We start from the raw sequence: 25,206 nt of genomic DNA, 5'->3' as shown, positions 1-25,206 counted from the left end.
AAGGTTCTCTGTTTTTGTTCAGCATCTCAAACATTTGAAGTACTTGTCATTACTTGTGAGTAAACTAAAATTCACAGGGGAGTAGTAAGAGAGCAAACATGTTAGAAAGAACTATTTAAGTCGGAGAGAGATTTTGAAGTAGTGACATTTGGCCTGTAAGCAAATACAGTCAATTTAAATGCAGCCAGCTGGCTCATCAATGAGGTAAATAACTCATCAATGTACCTGTATTTGATGAAGTTTGTTGGAGAGCTGATGTCATCCAGAAACATGCTTGTTTCTTTAAATTTCTTTTTAATGCTGTAACATTTTTTTTCCACAGCAATTTGGGGGAACTGTGCTTCAAGGTGTTGTATCTTCCAAGAGGGTTTGAATGCAAAATCCAAGAGGTCAGAAAATTTCGGTCAGGTCTAATATCAACCATTGCATATATAAACTCTTAAGGGCCTGTCCCATGAGCATGCGACTCCATGCGGCAAGCGCGACCTAACGTGGTCGCTTGAGCCATACGGCCTCGCTGGGCCGGTCCCACTTCGATCGCCGGAGCCGTATGGAGTTGTGCGGAGCTGGTCTCGAAATTGCGCGGGGCTCCGAAAAACTGACCGTGCTCAAAAATTCCGCGTGGCAACGGCCTGCCGGCCCCGCTTCCGGTTTGGTCGCGCTTGCCGCATGCAGGCGCATGCTGGTGGGACAGGCCCATTAATCATAGGACTGGAGAGTGCAATGTGGACTTGCTGAAAAATGCCTGTGTAAAGATATTAACCAGGCCTGTTCTTCACTTGGATTGCAAAATAGAATGCAATGTGTTTGAAGTAGTTTATCAAACGGACAAGGTGGATTGTCTCCATTGGGAACCTAATAGCAAACCCAAGACTGTGGACTTTAGCAGATCAGGGTGGCATGGTGGCGCAGCGGTAGAGTTGCTGCCTTACAACACCAGAGACCCGGGTTCGATCCTGACTACGGGTGCTATTGTACGGAGCTTGTGCGTTCTCCCATTGGGTTTTCTCCAGTTTTATCCCACACTCCAAGCACGTACAAGTTTGTAGGTTCATTGGCTTGGTATAAATGTAAAATTGTCCCTGGTGTGTGTAAGATGGCGTTAGTGTGCGAGGACCACTGGTCGGCATGGGCTCTGTGAGCCAAAGGGCCTGTTTCTGTGCTGTATCTCAAAACTAAATTAAACTGATCAGATCATCCCTGACCCACCCTCTTGCCTGAAATCACTGGCTGCTTCCACAACCAGGGTTGGGCAGCAAGTGGCAGATAATGGGTGGGCAATGAGTGGAGAAGATCCCAGATTACATTTTAGGGACACCCTGAAAGGCTTTGACAGAAGGCAAAGCACAGGGAGGGTGCAATTTTTCTTCTCACCAAGGCACCAAAACACTAACTGTGTTCATGTATCTCTGACAATCAAAGACATTTACAAACTAATTGAAATCAATTTAAATAATGTTACAAAAATTATTGTTAAAAAACGAAAATAAAGTTCATTGATAAAACTATTGTATCTCTTTGTAATGGGAATAAATGTAAAAATCCTCTTTGCATACAGAATGTTAATACATCATGCACTGAGTGACATTACACTATGTAAGTACCACTGAGATTTAAGAAACTGAATGTTCATTTACAATGAAGTGGGAGTCCTTCCCTTGGTAGCGATGTTTTACAGGGGTGTATAACTGAAAATGTGGTTCAAATCCTACTGAAGAGTTTGCAACCTTCCACCTTGTCCATCATGTAAACTGCTTCCAACAGCACTATTGAGAGAGATAGAAAACCTGGGAGTTCACCTGCTGTGGTGGCCAACTGTAGTCTTCAGTAACATTGTCATATGTCATTTTGGGCCTTGATCTTTTCTCTGTACAGGTAAAATCTTTCTTCCCACGACTTTTCGTGGTGCTTGAACAGCTGGGAAATTAATTCATTGTAAATAGAATCCTGACTTGTGCCATACGTCTGAGGCACATTGAGAGAAAGAGAAACTATTGTACCATTAGGATGCAGAACAGAGGCTTGGTTATCTCTCGGTGTTGAAGTTCACTCATTGGGCCTTTCTGTAATTGCCTTTAAAACCTATTCCCTGAGCAGAGAAACGGACTGAAAGAGATTGATGAGGCTGTTCAAGTTCTATGTGCTGGGGCCATAGTTTACAGGCTAGTGGCAAGGAGCCTTATCCAGTGTCAGTGCTTAGTGACTGATTGTGTAGCCATTGTCTGCAATGCTCCAATATACATTCATTTGGGAGGATGCTGATAACATTCGCTGGTGCTACCATTTTGCAAAATTAAAGAAGGGAAAGGAAGAAGGAAATTAATTAAGGAAAGATGCAAAATGCTGGAGTTACCCAGTGAGTTATGCCCCTGTCCCACTTAGGAAACCTGAACGGAAACCTCTGGAGACTTTGCGCCCCACCCAAGAGTTCCGTGCGGTTCCCGGAGGTTGCAGGTGATTGCCAGAGGTTGCAGGTAGTGGAAGCAGGTAGGGAGACTGACAAAAACCTCCGGGAACTTCCGGGAACCGCACGGAAACCTTGGGAGGGGCGCAAAGTCTCCAGAGGTTTCCGTTCATGTTTCCTAAGTGGGACAGGGGCATTAGGCTGCATCCCTGGAGAACACAGGTTGGTGACGCTCCACAACCTATGTCACTCTCACCTCTGCTCTGGAATTTAAGTCTTTGGTCCACATTTGAATACTCGTCAGTGGGATAACAACCGTTCATCTTCAAACTAGTGCTATGGAATCCTGTATGACTGCACAATGTGGAAGAAAGAGTATCAATTTGATGACTTAGCCGACAAAAAAAATCGAGCATTGACATAAGACACAAAAAGCTGGAGTAACTCAGCGAGACAGGCAGCATCCCGCTGAGTTACTCCAGCATTTAGTGTCTATCTTCAATTTAAACCAGCATCTGCAGTTCCTTCCTACACACTCTAGCATTGATATGCCAGTTCCATATCTGTTCCATATACAACAGATAATCAAAGTGCATGCAATATGTGACGATGAATTCTTCTGCATTTTAAAGATTTGGGAAAAAAGCTCATGGGAAGATTTTAATGTGGATAAAACAAGCTTACAACATAAAATAGTTTAGAAATATTCTTGAGAAGTACTCAATGTTGCACAGCACCAAACTACATCAGAGGAATTCACTTTGACAAACATCAGGGATATCACTGCCAATGTCAGGTTTCCTGATCAAAATATCTTTAGATAAATATTTTTTGATAAATGACAAAACTTGTTATGGTTGAGAATATTGATCAAGGAAGAAAATTGTATTGCAACGTCCCTAGTGATCTAAGAAATGTAGGAGACAGCTCTTCATGGATCTCAGCCTGTAAAGGATCTACACAGTGAATGGTAGACCTCTGGGGAGTGTTGTAGAGCAGAGGGATCTAGCAGTGCAGGTGCATGGTTCTTTGAAGGTCGAGTAATAGGTAGATAAGGTGGTCAAAAAGGCTTTTGGCACATTGGCCTTCATCAGTCAGAGTATTGAGTATAGAAGTTGGGAGGTCATGTTGCAGTTGTATAGGATGTTGGTGAGAACACATTTAGAATATTGTGTTCAGTTCTGGGTACCATGTTCTAGAAAAGATAATGTCAAGCTTGAAAGGGTTCAGGGGTTTTACAAGGATTTTGCCAGGACTTGAGGGTCTGATCTATAGGCAGAGATTGAGTAGGCTGTATCTCTATTCTATGGAGCACGGGAGGATGAGGAGTGATCTTATAGCGGTGTATAAAATCATGAGAGGAATAGATTGGGTAGATGCACAGAATCTCTTGCCCAGAGTAGGGAGATCGAGGACCAGAGGACAAAGGTTCAAGGTGAAGGGGTAAAGATTTAATAGGAATCTGAGTGGTAACTTTTTCAGGGTGGTGTGTGTATGAAACAAGCTGCCAGAGGAGGTAGTTGAGGCTGGGACTATCCCAACGTTTAAGAAACAATTAGACAGGTACATGGACAGGACATGTTTGGAGGGATATGGACCTAGCGCAGGCAGGTGGGACTAGTGTAGCGGACATGTTGGTCGGTGTGGGCAAGTGGGGCCGAAAAGCCTATTTTCACACTGTATCATTCTATGACTGTGACTCTATGGCAGCATAGATTGGGATGTAGCAAACTCCAGCCATGGATTTCAGGTTCTATTGATGGAAAGGCTCAAACTGGGAATGTGCATTTTTATCACGTGAGCTGCTTGCACAGTCATTGTGGAAAATCTGCTTCAATTTTTGATTCAAAAATAACTATTTGCTGTTCTGAGCAAAAATAGTAAGATTAAACGAGAACTTACCAGTTTGAAGTTTGATCTGTATTTTATGAGGAGTTACGATGAGGGATTACGTGAAGAACCCGCTCAGTGCGCAGGCGCGGCATACTTCCAAGCAGCGGTGTGGAATCACAGATAGACACAGTTATTTGAAGTAAACATAGTAAAGATAAGGAGACATCAATTTATTAGTTTGATCCATATAATGAGGGTGGGAGCGGAGGGCACGTAATCCCTCATCGTAACTCCTCATAAAATACAGATCAAACTTCAAACTGGTAAGTTCTCGTTTAATCTTACTATTTTACTTCGGAGTCACGTGAGTGACTACGTGAAGACTTCAAAGCTCTGTGATTTCAAACCGTGTAACAGTTCATACTTCACTCGCTGCCGAAGTCATTCGAGGGAGGAAGTATGTTATCGTAATCAACCATGAATCTGTTTGTAAAAACAATAATGGTGTTATTAACAACAACAAGACCAATTGCTCCCCCGGGCTTAAATTATATATTTTTTTGCAGATTCTTTTTCTGCAAACGATACAGGTTCTGTCAGTGGTTTGTTATAAAAGTTTGGAACGTATACTCCCTAGACCACCCTGCAGTAGCCAGGATGTGGTCCATAGGCTCGTCCATCCTCTTAGTTACTGACGTGGAAGCTGTTCTGGTGGAATAAGATTTTATACACGTTAGTATTTACTCCAGCAACTCCCAGTACCTGCTTGAGCCACTAGAGATAGTTTAGCTCGTCACCCAACCATGAGGTTTCCTGTGGCTGACCCATAAGGCTTTTTCCTCTCCCTCGGTATTCCTTATTGTGTCGATCTCTAAGTGGGTCATGACACATAAAACGTGGTTCAGGTGGGTATGCCCGGAATTTCATGACTGGACCTGATGTTCCTGGTCTGTTCTGTTTGGCCAACCCTTGAATGGGCATGTGACACTATCTGGTGTTATAACCATGTTGTCCCATCGCAGTAGATGGGAGAGCTGGCTCTTTGTGTTGATGTAAGGCCACCAGCATGTCCATCTTCAGGGTAGGCTGTTCCAGGGTGAGTGACCTGGCTGGTGATCATCCCCTAAGGTATGTCAGGATTTCACTGACATCCCAATTTGGGTGTACCTATTTCTGGGGAATGGATTGATATACCTCTCCTGTATCTGATCACCAGTGAGCGGTACCCAAGTTGAGTAGGCTAACAGAACATGTCCTTCATTGTGGTGAAGACCTGCCAGGAGCTCCAGTACAGTTTTTTTGTTATAGTTGAATGTGTAATTCCTGTTTTGGAAACAGTGTACCATTTCTTGATGCTCCTCAGGTATGTTCCCTAGGATATGCGACGGAATGCTGTCATCAGGTTGATAGTGCTCCTGATCCAAGCACAGCAATGGTCTTCCCAATTCTGCAATTCTTTTAATGACCATGTCGAGGATCACTGGGAACCATGCTTGTGGACTTGGTCCACTGTAATTTGCGTAGTACCCGACTGATGAAGCCGTAGTACCTATTGAAGAGGTAGAAGGAAAGGAAAACATAGAGATTAGGTTCCCCCCACCCCTCAATACGCGGGAATGTCTCCATTGCCGCTGCCTTGAGATTGGTTTCATGTGACGTAAGTTAGTACGTGGTGATTTAATTGGATATGAGGAATCGATATCTGGTGTCCATATTGCTTAGTGATTTCAGCAAATATTTTTGGTTTAAATGTATGTTTACAGTATTTAGCTCACCTGATAGGTGAATTACTGATGGTCAAACATGTTTGACGACATACGGTTTCCAATTGTTAATAAATTGTCCCCTAATATCGATGTTCTCCGCCCAAGTGGTTTGGTATATGCCACCACTGATGTTGTTATCTTATAAACGAACATGCAAATTTGGTGGATTACTGAGCAAATGCTTCACTAGAATTAAGTAAGTTAATATATAACATGTTTAAGTCAATTCATATTGGCATTAAGTATTACAAGCTCAGTAACACATCAGGACACATAAGATGTTACTCAAAACAGGTGGAAGTGTACAGCCATAATCCTTCCTGCCGATAAATTCCATGATAACACTACAGATTAATCCATTTGCCCCCATATTACAGGTATGGAGATAGTTTTGAACACTAGTATCTCAGCTCATAGGAAAGGTACAAAGTTCAGTAGCTGGTAATGCTGCTATATCCCAATTACTTTGCCACGTAGTTGATTGGTGGTTAATGCACCATGACTGATAGTCTTAATGAATACCAGATAACAACGTTGTGGATGGTCAACGTAAATATCTGGATATATATTTTGTGCACCGTTCCCAGAGGCACTGCAATACTGGGTCGATGCGTGGAGTGGACGGAGCAAGCCCCTATTCCATCTCCCTGTTCCAAAATTCAATTTAATATATGGTCCCTAGATAAGGGACGTATCAGATTATTAAACTGATAAGAACAGATACTACACTTGATCTTAGCCAAAAGGCCGAGAAGCGATGCAGCTAAAGCTGTATCCAAGGATAGTTTGTCGTTAATATATAGACATGCCATGACGGAATGTTTCTAAGTGTCAGGGCTAGTTGATTCTGGATAACTTTGACTTAAATGCCGCAACGCTCATCATGGTTACTCCATCCAGGTAATTGCGGTATATCCGAAACTTATATGAGAAGGTACTGAATAGTGTGCATCTTCAAGGTCGATGTCTACCATAAAGTATCCTTGGATCCATGGTAGTAGTTACAAATCCCATGAATGGGTATACCTGGTGAAATACTCAAGTGGTTTATCAACGATGGTGCGACATTCACCATCGTGGGAGGGTAGACCACTTGGGGTGCTTGCTGAATTGGTGGCAAGATATTAATTCTATTCCCCTTGTATTTATTTTTTGGTATATAACTACCAAGAGTGATAGCTTCCTAACCAGGCGTGATTCATCCACCCCTTGTTAGTACAACCCTTAACCTTTATGTGATGGTAGGAACCATACTTATCTGTCTTCATTGTTGTTTTCTTCGGTTTCTGGTTCCTTGTTCTTGTAGGGACGATGTTTGTTGGGGGGTGGCACATTTTCCCCTGGGGCCTGCTCTGGGCCGTGGCCTAAAATGCTACAGGTTTGGCATGCAGGCCCCGAGCTTTCACCAGTACCATGAGGTAGACGCCCCTGGTGGACACGTAGAGGTACTGCTGTCTGGTTTAGTGTGGTGCTCATTCCAGACTCTGCCCTCTTGTGCCGAATAGTTTGAACACTTCGTCCAGTTTTTTAGGACTGGTTTGGTAAGTGCCAGGTAGCAGGATCTGTGCTTATGAGGTCGGCGTTCTCATAGTCCTGTTAATTTCATAGATTGAGGGCAGGTTTGTGAGTTCATTTCAGAAGTTATGAGGTATACCGTTGAACAGTAGGGTCAGGTGTTTTGCCATACTATCCTGCCCTTCTGGAATGAGCAGGTGGACATGATAGCCGACGTCAGGGTACGAAATGCATTTTTAAAATATTTAGGTTAAATGCGCTGCTCAATGTATCCCCCAATAATGGCGGGCACTTTGAGTAAATGCAATTTAGGGGAGGCGTGATAAAACCAACGCCTCATGGCTACCTGTCTTGGAGAGGTTATTTGGAAAAGACAGGTAGTAAGCTGGCCATCAGTTGAGACTGAAAAGCCATCTCGCTAGTGGTGGAGCCACATAGCGGCCACACCCAGCAGCTCTTCCTGATCCTGTACCTCAAGCATACTCCCGATATTGTTCAGCCAGTGACCCCTCTTCATGACCAGCCCAGCCACTGGTCACCCCAAAGCTAACCACACTAAGGAGGAAGCGATGGGCAGTGCCTAGGCACTGTGGAGGGTATGCCTGAACCCTCCAGCGAGACTGCCCCTCACGTAGCGTGTCTCGCAGGAGCTCCTGCTCCAGGAGCCGCTCCAGCGGCTCAGGCGGCTGTCTCTCTCCCATGCGGGTGGAGAGACGTCCCCTCCGACAAGTCGGAAGCCACCGGCCGGATGCCTCTTCGGATGGCTGAACATCCAGCCCGCAGCTCAGGCACTAGCGGGACTGGCTTCGGCGCGGTGTGGGGATAGCGGAACGCCCGGTTAAATGTTCCTACCGCCTTCTTCTGGAGCTTTTGTGCCTTGTAGTAGCGAGAGCGCCCCTCAAGCAGCGCGTCTCGCAGGCACCTGCTCCGTGAACCGCTCCAGCGGCTCAGGCGGCTCTCTCTCCCCCCGTGCGGGTGGAGAGACGTCCCGTCCCAAATCGGGAACACCTGCCGGATGCCTCTTCGGGTGGCTATACATCCAGCCCGCTATCGGGCTGGGCTCGGCACGGTGTCGGGGAATAGAGGAACACCGGGTCGCTCCTACCGCCTGCTGCTGCCCCCCTTCCCCCCGACGGGAAACGTTCCTCCTCGAACGGGGGACAGTTTTGTTCCAGAGCCTTTTTCTCTGCCTGTAAAACACAAGCAGAAAAAGGGGCTCCCCTGTAAAAGAAAACCCGACCTCAGGATACTCACCTGACGGTCCGTTTCTCTGTTGCGGGAGTGCCTAGCTCCCGCTGCCGCTGTTGCACTGCTGGCGTAATGCCGCGCCTGCGCACTGAGCGGGTTCTTCACGTAGTCACTCACGTGACTCCGAAGTAAAATCAATGTCATAGAGTCATAGAGTCTAATAGCGTGGAAACAGGTTCTGCGGCCCAACTTGCCCACGCCGGCCAACATGTCCCATCTACACTAGGCCCTTTTGCCTGCATTTGGCACATATCCCTCTAAACCTGTCCTATCCATTACCCGTCTAAATGTTTCTGAAATTTTGCTATAATATCTGCCTCAACTACCTCCTCTGGCTTCTCGTTTCATACACCTTTGCATGAAAAGGTTACCCTTCAGGTTCCTATTAAATCTTTCCCCCCTCACCTCAAACCTTTGTCCTCTGGTTCTCGATTCCCCTTCTCTGGGCAACAGAGTCTGCGCATCTACTCGATCTATTCCTCTAGTGCTGAGGGAAGTCTTATCATTCGCTCCTGACATCTAATTCAATTGTCATTGAAATGTCCTTCATGTTTCCATCCCTCTTTCATTTCAGTTTTCATTTTTCCTATCTTTTCTTCAGGTCTAACTCTTGTAAGATTGGCTTCCATGGAGAGCAGCAGATCAGATTGTGTTTACAAGTGGCCATTTCGCATTTGTGAAGCTTGAGAAGTGAAAACTTGTCGGGTCTTTAGTTAGTGTTGACCCATCCCCCATACATATCTTTTCTCCCCACACCTCACACATTTTTGGAAACAAACACTGGACACCAATCAAACCCTCACTTTCTATTTTTCTTTTGCCAAACACAGCGGACAACTGAGACTGTACATTCTAATTGCCACCCTGGAAAAAATACTAAGTCGTTTTATCTATTCCTCAGAAAGACTCTCTTCTCCCACATATATCCTGTAGTTCAAACAGAAGTAGTAAACATGAGCATAGATTCAGCTGTGTGTCAACGTGTGAACACTAATCCAGGGGCCTGCAGTGGAATTGCAAATAAATTATCAATTAACTCTCAGCTAAAAGCAGCAGGTCTCATTTTATCTCTTCCAGTTCAGATGGTTCTCATTAATATTTTGTACGAGTATTTCGATACTTCCTATTTATGCCAGAGGGCAACATTGCGCATGCCAGTGACTCTTAAAAAACTGTTTTGGTACAAGACAGACAGAGAGGAAAAAAAGAAATTGGTCAATCTGAGCCCACCCATTCAGAAAAAAATGCTCGTAGTGTCTACGTTGAAGCAAAGGATTTCAGAGATGTGGTTCAGTTCATTTCAAGCTTTATGACTGCAGATTATCAGGAACCATATGTCCACTTTTGAAGTAAACGAATAAGAGAGAACAGCCAAAAAAATGGAGACATGAGACGGCAGATGTGACAGATTAGTCCAAAGAAGAGTCCCAACCTGAAACATGTCTGTCCATTTCCCTCCACTGTTGCTACCTGACCCATTGACTTCCACCAGCAGTTTGATTTTTCTTCAGAACAGTTCATGTTACTTTTGAAGTATAGACATAAGCAAATGCAGTATAGAAGCTAACTTGCATGCATGCTTCAACCAACAGCATTAGCTCTGTTGAGTGAGGGATAAATCTGCCAAGCCATCAAGAGAATGTATTGGTCTTTTGCAATTCATGCTCCAGAATCTTGTACATCACCAGAGAGCAGACTGGGCCTTGCATTAACAACTCATGGCAAATCAAGATCTACAACAGAGAAAGTGCCCTCAATACTGGCCTTAAGATTCATCCACGATTATGTGCTTAAATATCTGGAGTAGATCTAAACCCCTCCATTTTTTTCACAGGTAAAATTCCAAGAGAGAGATACAGGGCTAACGGAAGCTCGGGATATGGGGAGAAAGCAGGAACGGGGTGCCGATTTTGGATGATCAGCCATGATCATATTGAATGGCGGAGTTGGCTCGAAGGGCCGAATGGCCTACTCCTGCACCTATTTTACTTCGGAGTCACGTGAGTGACTACGTGAAGAACCCGCTCAGTGCGCAGGCGCGGCATTACGCCAGCAGTGCAACAGCGGCAGCGGGAGCTAGGCACTCCCGCAACAGAGAAACGGACCGTCAGGTAAGTATCCTGAGGTCGGGTTTCTTTTACAGGGGAGCCCCCTTTTTCTGCTTGTGTTTTACAGGCAGAGAAAAAGGCTCTGGAACAAAACTGTCCCCCGTTCGAGGAGGAACGTTTCCCGTCGGGGGGAAGGGGGGCAGCAACAGGCGGTAGGAGCGACCCGGTGTTCCTCTATTCCCCGACACCGTGCCGAGCCCAGCCCGATAGCGGGCTGGATGTATAGCCACCCGAAGAGGCATCCGGCAGGTGTTCCCGATTTGGGACGGGACGTCTCTCCACCCGCACGGGGGGAGAGAGAGCCGCCTGAGCCGCTGGAGCGGCTCTCGGTGCAGGTGCCTGAGAGACGCGCTGCTTGAGGGGCGCTCTCGCTACTACAAGGCACAAAAGCTCCAGAAGAAGGCGGTAGGAACATTTACCGGGCGTTCCGCTATCCCCACACCGCGCCGAAGCCAGTCCCGCTAGTGCCTGAGCTGCGGGCTGGATGTTCAGCCATCCGAAGAGGCATCCGGCCGGTGGCTTCCGACTTGTCGGAGGGGACGTCTCTCCACCCGCATGGGAGAGAGACAGCCGCCTGAGCCGCTGGAGCGGCTCCTGGAGCAGGAGCTCCTGCGAGACACGCTACGTGAGGGGCAGTCTCGCTGGAGGGTTCAGGCATACCCTCCACAGTGCCTAGGCACTGCCCATCGCTTCCTCCTTAGTGTGGTTAGCTTTGGGGTGACCAGTGGCTGGGCTGGTCATGAAGAGGGGTCACTGGCTGAACAATATCGGGAGTATGCTTGAGGTACAGGATCAGGAAGAGCTGCTGGGTGTGGCCGCTATGTGGCTCCACCACTAGCGAGATGGCTTTTCAGTCTCAACTGATGGCCAGCTTACTACCTGTCTTTTCCAAAAAACCTCTCCAAGACAGGTAGCCATGAGGCGTTGGTTTTATCACGCCTCCCCTAAATTGCATTTACTCAAAGTGCCCGCCATTATTGGGGGATACATTGAGCAGCGCATTTAACCTAAATATTTTAAAAATGCATTTGGTACCCTGACGTCGGCTATCATGTCCACCTGCTCATTCCAGAAGGGCAGGGTAGTATGGCAAAACACCTGACCCTACTGTTCAACGGTATACCTCATAACTTCTGAAATGAACTCACAAACCTGCCCTCAATCTATGAAATTAACAGGACTATGAGAACGCCGACCTCATAAGCACAGATCCTGCTACCTGGCACTTACCAAACCAGTCCTAAAAAACTGGACGAAGTGTTCAAACTATTCGGCACAAGAGGGCAGAGTCTGGAATGAGCACCACACTAAACCAGACAGCAGTACCTCTACGTGTCCACCAGGGGCGTCTACCTCATGGTACTGGTGAAAGCTCGGGGCCTGCATGCCAAACCTGTAGCATTTTAGGCCACGGCCCAGAGCAGGCCCCAGGGGAAAATGTGCCACCCCCCAACAAACGTCGTCCCTACAAGAACAAGGAACCAGAAACCGAAGAAAACAACAATGAAAACAGATAAGTATGGTTCCTACCATCACATAAAGGTTAAGGGTTGTACTAACAAGGGGTGGATGAATCACGCCTGGTTAGGAAGCTATCACCCTTGGTAGTTATATACCAAAAAATAAATACAAGGGGAATAGAATTAATATCTTGCCACCAATTCAGCAAGCACCCCAAGTGGTCTACCCTCCCACGATGGTGAATGTCGCACCATCGTTGATAAACCACTTGAGTATTTCACCAGGTATACCCATTCATGGGATTTGTAACTACTACCATGGATCCAAGGATACTTTATGGTAGACATCGACCTTGAAGATGCACACTATTCAGTACCTTCTCATATAAGTTTCGGATATACCGCAATTACCTGGATGGAGTAACCATGATGAGCGTTGCGGCATTTAAGTCAAAGTTATCCAGAATCAACTAGCCCTGACACTTAGAAACATTCCGTCATGGCATGTCTATATATTAACGACAAACTATCCTTGGATACAGCTTTAGCTGCATCGCTTCTCGGCCTTTTGGCTAAGATCAAGTGTAGTATCTGTTCTTATCAGTTTAATAATCTGATACGTCCCTTATCTAGGGACCATATATTAAATTGAATTTTGGAACAGGGAGATGGAATAGGGGCTTGCTCCGTCCACTCCACGCATCGACCCAGTATTGCAGTGCCTCTGGGAACGGTGCACAAAATATATATCCAGATATTTACGTTGACCATCCACAACGTTGTTATCTGGTATTCATTAAGACTATCAGTCATGGTGCATTAACCACCAATCAACTACGTGGCAAAGTAATTGGGATATAGCAGCATTACCAGCTACTGAACTTTGTACCTTTCCTATGAGCTGAGATACTAGTGTTCAAAACTATCTCCATACCTGTAATATGGGGGCAAATGGATTAATCTGTAGTGTTATCATGGAATTTATCGGCAGGAAGGATTATGGTTGTACACTTCCACCTGTTTTGAGTAACATCTTATGTGTCCTGATGTGTTACTGAGCTTGTAATACTTAATGCCAATATGAATTGACCTAAACATGTTATATATTAACTTACTTAATTCTAGTGAAGCATTTGCTCAGTAATCCACCAAATTTGCATGTTCGTTTATAAGATAACAACATCAGTGGTGGCATATACCAAACCACTTGGGCGGAGAACATCGATATTAGGGGACAATTTATTAACAATTGGAAACCGTATGTCGTCAAACATGTTTGACCATCAGTAACTCACCTATCAGGTGAGCTAAATACTGTAAACATACATTTAAACCAAAAATATTTGCTGAAATCACTAAGCAATATGGACACCAGATATCGATTCCTTATATCCAATTAAATCACCACGTACTAACTTACGTCACATGAAACCAATCTCAAGGCAGCGGCAATGGAGACATTCCCGCGTATTGAGGGGTGGGGGGAACCTAATCTCTATGTTTTCCTTTCCTTCTACCTCTTCAATAGGTACTACGGCTTCATCAGTCGGGTACTACGCAAATTACAGTGGACCAAGTCCACAAGCATGGGTTCCCAGTGATCCTCGACATGGTCATTAAAAGAATTGCAGAATTGGGAAGACCATTGCTGTGCTTGGATCAGGAGCACTATCAACCTGATGACAGCATTCCGTCGCATATCCTAGGGAACATACCTGGGGAGCATCAAGAAATGGTACACTGTTTCCAAAACAGGAATTACACATTCAACTATAACAAAAAACTGTACTGGAGCTCCTGGCAGGTCTTCACCACAATGAAGGACATGTTCTGTTAGCCTACTCAACTTGGGTACCGCTCACTGGTGATCAGATACAGGAGAGGTATATCAATCCATTCCCCAGAAATAGGTACACCCAAATTGGGATGTCAGTGAAATCCTGACATACCTTAGGGGATGATCACCAGCCAGGTCACTCACCCTGGAACAGCCTACCCTGAAGATGGACATGCTGGTGGCCTTACATCAACACAAAGAGCCAGCTCTCCCATCTACTGCGATGGGACAACATGGTTATAACACCAGATAGTGTCACATGCCCATTCAAGGGTTGGCCAAACAGAACAGACCAGGAACATCAGGTCCAGTCATGAAATTCCGGGCATACCCACCTGAACCACGTTTTATGTGTCATGACCCACTTAGAGATCGACACAATAAGGAATACCGAGGGAGAGGAAAAAGCCTTATGGGTCAGCCACAGGAAACCTCATGGTCGGGTGACGAGCTAAACTATCTCTAGTGGCTCAAGCAGGTACTGGGAGTTGCTGGAGTAAATACTAACGTGTATAAAATCTTATTCCACCAGAACAGCTTCCACGTCAGTAACTAAGAGGATGGACGAGCCTATGGACCACATCCTGGCTACTGCAGGGTGGTCTAGGGAGTATACGTTCCAAACTTTTATTTTATTTTTTTTTTTTTGAAAATATTTTTTATTGGAGATAGGTACATAACCAAAATACATCATTACAGTCTTACATTTTTAAATTGATAATATTGTCAATTATTATTACATTGTCTCCAATACTTTTTGCCTTTTTTTTTTTTTTTAAACTAGATAGAACTAAAGAGATAGATGAAGTAAATAAAGAAAAGAAAGAGAAGAAAAACAAAAAACAAAAACAACAACAAAAAAAAAAAAAAAAAAAAAGGGTAGTTAAAGAAGAATGGAAAAATTTGTTAAAATAAAAAAGACTTCATTCGAGATATATTCGTACATTTCAGAGTATAGTATTTCATCCATTCTTTAGCCCGCGTGCTAGTCAGGTTCGTTCCAAACTTTTATAACAAACCACTGACAGAACCTGTATCGTTTGCAGAAAAAGAATCTGCAAAAAATATATAATTTAAGCCCGGGGTAGCAATTGGTCTTGTTGTTGTTAATAACACCATTATTGTTTTTACAAACAGATTCATGGTTGATTACGATAACATACTTCCTCCCTCGAATGACTTCGGCAGCGAGTGAAGTATGAACTGTTACACGGTTTGAAATCACAGAGCTTTGAAGTCTTCACGTAGTCACTCACGTGACTCCGAAGTAAAATAGTAAGATTAAACGAGAACTTACCAGTTTGAAGTTTGATCTGTATTTTATGAGGAGTTACGATGAGGGATTACGTGCCCTCCGCTCCCACCCTCATTATATGGATCAAACTAATAAATTGATGTCTCCTTATCTTTACTATGTTTACTTCAAATAACTGTGTCTATCTGTGATTCCACACCGCTGCTTGGAAGTATGCCGCGCCTGCGCACTGAGCGGGTTCTTCACGTAATCCCTCATCGTAACTCCTCATAAAATACAGATCAAACTTCAAACTGGTAAGTTCTCGTTTAATCTTACTATTTTCTATGTTACTATGTTTCCTGCACTATCTGCCTGCACCAATTCCTCTGCTTAATCTTAATACTTTCTCTCAAAATAATGTGGCTAAGTCAATAATATACTGGATATTTATGCTGATGCCTCCACAGCGAGTGATTTAAATTGTCAATTATGTATTATTCTATCTTATTTTGGAAAAGCAAGTTAACACAAATATGTATCATTAAATATACATTGAGCTATTATTTTAAGTATTTTTACTGAAATTGTTTGAGCTTAATTGATTTTACTCTCTTCCACAGATAAGATCTCCTTAGCTACAAGTCCATCAGAGAAACTGAATATTATCTGGATATTCTTTATTTATTCCCTTAAACTCAATATGAAATCTACAGAGCAAGTGAATCACTCCCTGTTGCGTAAAGAACTGAAGGTATTTGCGTTCAATACAACTGAAGCAGACAAGCCAATAATATATTTGCTAAAACTAGGAAAGAAAACCAAAACCAAGAAGAATTAAGTATTGCTTCAAAATCTGTAAAAAGGTGTACTTAGTACTATTCTCCCACCAGCAGAGTGTGAAGAAAATAGTTGAGTGATACTGGAGTGGAGAAAATAATTGCTGAAATTAATTAATAAACAACTGGATGCCACCAAGGATTATAGCTGAGAAGGGATATTAGATATTGTGTCGGAAGGAACTGCAGATGCTGGTTTACACTGAAGATAGACACAAAATAACTCAGTGGGACAGGCAGCATCTCTGGAGAGTAGGAAGGGGTGGCGTTTCGGATCGAGAACGTTCTTCAGCTATGAATATACAATATTAGATATTGTTGGCTTACATGTTACAAAAGATAAAATAAGTTATTTATCCCAGGATGGAAATATCAAACACTAGAGGCCAGAGCTTTAAGGTGAGATGGGCAACGTTTAAAGCAAATGTGTGGGGCGAGTTGTTTACACAGCGGATGGTGGGTGCTGGAACATACCGCTGGGGTGGTGGTTGCAGCAAGTACAATAGTGGCATTTAAGAAGCTTTTGGATAGGCACATGAATATGCAGGAAAGGGAGAGATATGGATTATATGCGGGCAGATAAGAGTTGGTCTTGGCATCATGTTCGGACAGATATTGTGGGCCGAAGGACCTGTTCCCCTGCAGTACTGTTCCATGTTCTAGACCCATGGGAAGTATTAGTGATAAGGAGTTTTAAGGTGTAGAAAGGGAGAAAGAAGAGGAGAAATAAAAGGGAAAGTTGGTGATAGGATGGTGATGATTCTGAATTTGTAAAGGAATCACGTGCATGTGAAGTGATGATGCCACCGTGTGCGCAACTGAAAGCACGTGTTTGTTGTTGTTATCAACCAAGATTGTAGGGAGATTATTATAGATGGTATTAAAGCACCCGCACTCGATCAACAGCAAGTGATGGATGGTATAACCGACAGCACTGTCAAGTGACACTTAGCAACAAACTACTCGCAGAAGCTCAGTTCGGGTTGTGCCAAAGACACGGAACTCCTGAACCCATTGCAGACTTAGTCGAAATGTAGACAATAGAGTTGAGAAATCCAGAGGCAGTGAGGGTAACTGCCCTTGATGTTGAAGCAATATTTGGTGGAGGATGGCCTTAAGAAGTCTTGGATAAACTGGAGTCAATGAGTATCAGGGGGCAAAACCGCCACTCGTTGGAATCAGACTTATCTCAAAGAAAGACAGATACGATGGGCTGGAGGTCAATCATCTCAGCCACAGGAAATCTCTGTAGGAGTTCCTCCAGTTGGTGTCCTAGACCCAACCGTTTTTCAGCTGCATCATCGATGCCATTCATTCAACCATGAGGTCCGAAGTAGGGATGTTTGCTGACTATTGCACAAGTGCAACACCACGCACATCTCCTCAGACAATGAAGCATCCCACAACCAAATGTGGCAGGACCTGGACCATATCCAGGCCTGGGATGATATGTGGCAAGAAACATTTGTGCTACACTGCCTAGTAATGGTGATACCGAACAAGAGAAAATCCATCTATCACTCCCAGACATTCATTAGCCTTGCCATCATTGAATTCTACACCATCTACATCAATAACCAGAAGCTGAAACCATGTTGTAGGAATGATGTTGGCAGCTGGAAAGGGGGCAGAGAAGATTTACGAGGATGTTGCCAGGGCTCAAGAGTCTGGTCTATAGGGAGAGGTTGAGTAGGCTTGAACTCTATTCCTTGGAGCGCAGGAATATAAGGATGATCTTCTAGAGGTGTACAAAATCATGAGAGCAGTAGATTGGGTAAAAGCACAGTCTCTTGCCCAGAGTAGGGGAAATCGAGAACCAGGGGACATGGGGGGGGGGGGGGGGGGGGGGGGAGATTTAATAGGAACCTGAGGGGCAACTTTTTTTATAGAAAGGGTCGGTGAGTGTAAAGAACAAGCTGCCGGAGGAGGTAGTTGATGCAGATACCAGCACAACGTTTAGACAGGTACATGGTTCGGATTGGTTTAAAGGAATATGGGCCTAAGGCAGGCAGGTGGGACGAGTGTAGATGGGACATGTTGGTTGGCATGAGCAAGTAGGACCGAAAAGCCTCTTTCCATGCTATGACTCTGAGGCACGGAGTAGTTATAAATATATTTAATGTGGCTACAAGAGCAGGTCAGGGGCTAGAAACCCTGCAGTGAGTAACTCATAGACACATAGAAACATAGAAAATAGGTGCAGGCATAGGCTATTCTGCCCTTTGAGCCAGCACCGCCATTCAATATGATCATGGCTGATCATCCAAAATCAGTACCCCGTACCTGCTTTTTCCCCATATCCCTTGATTCCGTTAGCCCAAAGAGCTAAATCTCTCTTGAAAACATCCAATGAATTGGTCTCCACTGCCTTCTGTGGCAGAGAATTCCACAGATTCACAATTCTCTGGGTCAAAATGTTTTTCCTCATCTCAGTCCTAAATGGCCTACCTCTTATTCTTAAACTGTGACCCCTGGTTCTGTACTCCCCCAAAATGTGGAACATTTTTCCTGTATCTAGCCTGCCCAAGCCTTTACGAATGTTATATGCTTCTATAAGATTCCCACTCGTCCTTCTAAATTCCAGTGAATACAAGCCCAGATGACCCATTCTTTCCTCATATGTCAGTCCCACCATCCCGGGAATTAACCTGGTGAACCTACGCTGCTCCCTCAATAGCAAGAACTCCAGGTAGAACCTCCTTGCTCCTAAACTCAAATCCTCTTGCAATGAAGGCCAACATGCCATTAGCTTTCTTCAATGCCTGCTCTACCTGAATGCTTACTAACTCCTCCATCTTCTGATTCCTCAAACCTTGTCCAAAAATCAAAAGGCTCAAGTCAAGAGAGTGATGGACCACTCTCTGCTTGCCTGAGGAAAGTGCAGCTTCAACAACACTCAAGAGGTTTGACACCATGCAGGATATAGCAGCCCACTTGATAGGCACCCCATCTACAACCATTCGCTCACCTCCAATGACACACAGTACCATCTACAGGCTGCATTTCAACAAGTCACCAAGATTCCTCAGACAGCACCTTCCAAATGCATCACCTCTACTGGCTGAAAGAGTCAGGGCAAAAAACACATGGGGACACCACTGCCTGGAAGTTGCCATCCAAGCCACACGTCATCCTGACTTGGAAATATCTCATTGTTCCTTCATCTTCAAAATCCTGGACCACGGTGACTGCAACAGTTTAAGAAGGCAACTCACCACCACCTTCTCAAGGGCAATAGGGAACAGGCAATTAAATGTTGGCTCAGCCGGTGGAGCTCGTCCCTTGAGTGTACAAAAGAAAGATAGATACAAGGGCTGCACCTTATCACTGCATTTGAGCATCCAACTGTGTGAAGTTTGTTCATTCTCCCTGTGACTTGTGGGCTTTCATAAGGTCATAGGAAATAGGAGTAGAATTAGGCCATTCGGCCCATCAAGTCTACTCTGCCATTCAATCATGGCTGATCTATCTCTCCCTCCTAACCTGCCTTCTCCCCATAACCCCTGACACCCATACTAATCAAGATTTACTCCTGGAGTTCCAGTTTCCTTCCACATCAACAAGATGTTCAACTTGGTAGGTTAATTGCTTGGTAGGTGTTGCCTGTCCCGCTGAGTTACTCCAGCATTTTCTGTCTATCTTTGGTTTAAACCAGCATCTGCAGTTCCTTCCTACACAGCCTGATGGTTACTGAAAAGTACCTCGAATGTGTTGGTAACTTGTGGGAGAATTGTTGGGGTGGGGGGAGGGTAATCGCTGTTAAAGAGCATGTGAGAGATAATAGATTACGATGATATCAGAGGGGGGTGGGATTGCTCTGTGGGCTGGCATAGACTCTGGGTGGAATGGCCTTTTTTCTGTCTTAGTTTAGTTTAGTTTAGAGATACAGCGCAGAAACAGGCCCTTTAGCCCAACGAGTCGACCAGTGCTCCCCACACAATAACACTATCCTACACACACTAGGGATCATTTACAATTATACCAAGCCAATCAGCCTACATACTTATATGTTTTTAGAGTGTGGCAGGAAATGGAAGATCCCGGAAAAAACCCACACGGTCACAAGGAGAACGTACAAACTCCATACAGACAAGCACCCGTGGTCAGGATCGAACCTGGGTCTCATGCACTGTAATAGGCCTTTCTCACGGGGCGACTTGACGCAAGATGTAACCATAGTGAAGTGGTCGTGGTCTAGCACGATATCACACGATATAACGGGGGGTAGATAAAGAGTTCCCACGGGTACTCAGCATTTCTGTTATTTGTGCGAGTGACTTGTCCGTCTCCCGAGCTTTCCCGTTAAATCTTGAATGAACATTGTGAACTGTGAAGTGTTGTTAAATCATCACGTGGCACAAATGATGTCACTTTTTTTTAGACAAGCATTACAAGTGCTTTGACACATTGACACATGTTCCATTGGCGATATTGAGACCACCTTTTTAAGAATGGATGTTTTACAGAGAGGTGTAAACATACTAGAAGCGATCGTTCCCTTCACATACAGAGAAAGTTATATGGCATCGCTAAAATCAATATGCATTCCGAGTATTAAATATAATCGTTTATACTCAATGTTAAACGATTACAGATCATAGAAATGTAGTGAGTCCAACGCGATTGTAAACGGCTTATACGGTCCAAATGGGAAAAGCCGGTTTGTGCCAAGTGTATCTGAGTGAGCCGCATACAGAAAACCACTGAAATCTCGAATTCACGAGTTCAGAATTTATAAACAAAGTACTTAGAGAATCATAGGAACAGAAAATAGGTCACATAATTTATATAATAAGTAACCACCATTCCAAAATCAAATAGTATCGAATCAAATGAGTTCAAAAGAGATGGACAAAGCTTGAAAATAATCAGAGGAAATTCCCTGAAACACTCAAATACATCAGTACCGGCAGTTGGTTCCCTAACTGTAGATCTATGCGTTGACAGAGGAAAGTTCTACAAAAGAAAACGAGCTACTTTCTGGGGAATTCCTCCGTCTTGGAAGGGCTTTGAAGAGTTTTTCCCACAATTAAACCAGCTTGTGCCAAATTACATTGGTATAACTCGTCAGACGCATTGTGGGAGCTGCGAACCCTCACAGTTTACATAAAGATAATAGCATCGATATTCGCCAAGGCTGCAACTTTGTTTATCTAAATGCCACTTTTAGTCTCCCGTTGATTTAATGAGTATTAGAAAAAAAATAGGACAAAATCACAGGTACATACATATTCTCTAAACGCTGGTGGCAATTCTACCGAAACTTACCAGACATTGGAAATAAGCACTTCATTTAAAAAGACCTCTTGAAGGCTGCAGATTGCTGGTGAGACACTTTTGGAATGCTCTTTTATATATAAACAGCCTGGAAGCTCCGTAGAGATCGTGTGGGCAGAGAACGACCAGCATGTTCATTCCAGATTACTCACCTTCTGTCCCCTCTGTCCAGCTACCGGGTTCACCGTTCGCAGGAGTTCCCACGGTAAACGCAAGAGTTATTACGGATATCGCACTGGCCACTACGTCCATATAATGTTTCAATGTTCAACCACAAGTGCACAAGTCACTCTCGGAGAAATTCAAGCTTGCTTGAATTTTCTCCCGAGTCAACAAGTTACACGAGTACCTGCCGTTAGCGCCACGGTGGTCTACGGTGGTCCACGAATGCCGTACGATTATCGTACGAGGTTCCCACGATGTTCAACTCTGGTTACCTCTTGCGTCAAGTCGCCCTGTGAGAAAGGCCTACAAGGCAGCAACAATACCGATGCACCACCATGTCGTAAGAAAAAAAATTGAGTGATAGCTAATTCAAAATTCATTATAGGTGATAGATGGAACACTCCAAATAACTTTTTTATTATTTTTTTAATAAATGTATAAATCAAGCCTTTATAGCCCATCCGGACTGGCCTCAGGGAAGAGGTGAAAAGTGTCTTTTTGAATCACTGCGGTCATTCAACTGTCTGCAGTGAATTCTAAGAAATCGATCCAGCAACAGTGAAAGAGGTTTTTTTTAATTACATAGTTGAGCAAGTTAGAGGGGAACCTGCAAGTATTAAATGGAAGTGCTGCCTTTGGCCATCGTTCTGGTCGAGGTTGCCGGCTGGGGGAATGCTACGGGAGAAGCTCGGGTAAATAACTACAGTACATTTTACAGGTGGTACACACACTGGTGCACTCTGTGCATTCTGTGCACTGGCACCGTAGAGAGTATATGCAGCTGATGGTGTGCTAATAAACTAGGCTCATTTGATCCGGATGGTATTGAGCTTCATAAGAATCGCTGTGGAGAATGCTCCATCCATTCCTGATTTGTGCCTTGTAGATGTAGCTTTGAGGTGTTTAGAGGTGAGCCACATCTAACTTGCACTTGCAGATCTGTATTGACATGGATGGTTACAGCTGAGTTTCTTGTCTACGGTGAAGGCCTCCAAAATATTGATGGTAGGAGGCCTGGCAATGATCATACCATTGATTGTAAAGGGTTGGGGTTTAAGCCCTCTCTTTTGGAGATAGTCATTGCCTGACACTTTTGCAAATATCATTTGCCATTTATTAACCCACATCGGAACGCTCGCTGGAACATGCAGTGCGAAGGCACCGGCTGCTGAAGAGTTGTAAATGGAACTGAACATTGCGCAGTCATGAGTGAACATTCCCACTTCTCACCTTCTAATGGAAGGGAAGTAATTGATGAATGGTTGAACCCAGGATGTCACCTTGCAGTGACGGCAGGGGATGTGATGATTAACCGCCATTGAACACAACTTTCAAGTGACTCCAGCCTCTGGAAGGTTTTTCCTTTGATACCCATTGACTTCAATCTTACCAAGGCTCCTTTATGAAATATACATTCACTTTCTGCCTTTGGATGTAAAAGGTGATCACTCTGACCTCACCACACCTCGGGGATTCTTTTGTTTTCCAACCAAAATTGGTAGCGAAGTGATTTGTCAATATCCAAACAGGACATCAGAGAGCAAGTGCTAGTTGGAAGCATTATCAATGACACCTTCCCCACTTTACGGGAGATGGAGAATAGAAACATAATGAGTCTGAAGATAATCATTCTGATGAAGTTCTAATCACCCACAAAACACGGCTGATCAATAGCACTGACTAGGACTCAAAATCCTGCAGTCGGGGCAGGCAAAAGTTTTGGAAATCGGAGTTTTTCTGCGGATACGGAGCTGAAAAACCCCGTGCAAGCAACGCAATGATAAAGACACAGTGGAACTGAGAGAATTTTCAACAACAGAGAATTAAACACATAGGAGAACGAAGCAGAGGGCAGAGAAGTGAGTGAGCCAACGTCATTATATCAGTCGGAAACAGCATACCACTACAACACTAAAACAGGTAGGAAATCAAGGCAGCCTCGACATTCACATGACGTGCCGGGTGGATAGAAATGTTCTTTACGGTTAATACCATTTTCAATGTAGAGACTAGCATTAAAAATACATCGGTAATGAGAGCTGCCATAAGGGAGCTTAAGAAGGCGCTAGCATAAGTTATAGGAAAGGTATTGTCAAGCTTGAAAGGGTTCAGAAAAGATTGACGAGGATGTTGCCAGGACTAGGGTGTGAGCTATAGGGAGAGGTTGAGTAAGCTGGGTCTCTATTGCATGGAGCGCAGGAGGATGAGGGGGAATCTTATAGAGGTGTACAAAATCATGAGATGAATAGATCGGGTAGATGCACGGAGTCTTTTGCCCAGAGTAGGAGAATCGAAGATCGGAGGACCTAGGTTCAAGGTGAAGGGGAAAAGATTTATTAGGAATCTTTTTTTTTTTTTTTTTTTTTATATTTTATTTTATTAGAAGTAAGTACAGTCATATGGCACCAAAGTGCCTAATATATATTTTCATAATACATTTTATGTACAACTTCTTTTTTTTTTTTTTGTTACACTGAAAAAAGATTAGAATAAGAAAAAGAAGTTAGATAGTAAAGGATAGAAAGATGTGAAATATATAGTGTGTGAAAAAAGAAAACGAGTAAATGAAAAAGTTGAGAGAGAGAATAGAGAGAAAAAAACAAAAAAAAAAAAAAAAAAAAAAAGAGGAGATCATTATTTATAGTCTTGACCAACCCTCGTCCAGTCCTGAAACAGTTATTTTTTACAATTGTGTTGCACCATATGATTCCAAAAAAACGACGAATGGAGACCAACTCGTTATGAATTGGTCTGATTTATCCATTAGGAGGAATCGCATTTCCTCAAGATGAGCGGTGTCCAACATACTTGCAATCCACATTTTAAGCGTTGGTATTGATGTACCTTTCCAAAATTTAAGAATTAATTTTTTTGCTATTATTAAACCATAGTTAAGGAATAGATTTTGAGATGTGTTCAATTTATTCCCATCTTCCATTACGCCAAATATAATCATTTCAGTATTAGGTTCCATTCTTGTCTTGAATAATTTTGTAAATATTTCAAAAATATCATTCCAGAATCTATAAAGTTTTATGCAGGAGACTAAGGAGTGTGTTATAGTTGCCTTTTGGGCTAGACATTTATCACAAGTGGCGGATATATTTGGATAAAATTTGTTCAATCTTGTTTTTGAGTAATATAATCTATGTACAATTTTAAATTGAATTAAATTATGTCTTACATTAATTGAACATTTGTGAATATATATCAGGTATTTTTCCCATTTAACCTTCGTAATTTTTATCATTAGTTCCCGTTCCCACTCTTCTCTAAGTACCTCTGTCGATGGTAGGTCTATATTTAGAATACTATTATATAAATATGATATTAATTTTTGTGAGTCAGCTTCAATATTCATTGCCTCTTCCAATAAGTCAGGAGTTACTTTTTGATATCCTTGTATATATTTTTTCACGAAATCGCAAATCTGAAGATATTTAAAATATTGGTTGTTTTTCAATTTAAATTTTAATTGTAATTGTTGGAATGATAGTAAGTTTCCCATTTCATACATATC

The 25,206-nt window shown here is 43.6% G+C and overlaps 1 protein-coding gene and 2 non-coding genes across 3 annotated transcripts in view; 1 reads left to right on the top strand and 2 right to left on the bottom strand.

Annotated features, from left to right (window-relative positions):
- The window catches only part of caln1 (calneuron 1), a 281,363-nt gene that overhangs the window by 135,148 nt on the left and 121,009 nt on the right, over positions 1–25,206 (bottom strand). The window lies entirely within an intron of this gene.
- Positions 6,571–6,762, bottom strand: LOC116989233. The gene has a single exon (XR_004416191.1). It is a non-coding gene; the product is annotated as a U2 spliceosomal RNA (small nuclear RNA).
- LOC116989227 lies at positions 12,887–13,078 on the top strand. The gene has a single exon (XR_004416187.1). It is a non-coding gene; the product is annotated as a U2 spliceosomal RNA (small nuclear RNA).

Source organism: Amblyraja radiata, chromosome 28, assembly GCF_010909765.2.
Source record: "Amblyraja radiata isolate CabotCenter1 chromosome 28, sAmbRad1.1.pri, whole genome shotgun sequence".
Taxonomy (NCBI): domain Eukaryota; kingdom Metazoa; phylum Chordata; class Chondrichthyes; order Rajiformes; family Rajidae; genus Amblyraja; species Amblyraja radiata.
The sequence above is the reverse complement of the archived record's forward strand: the minus strand, read 5'-3'. Positions and strand labels throughout refer to the sequence as shown.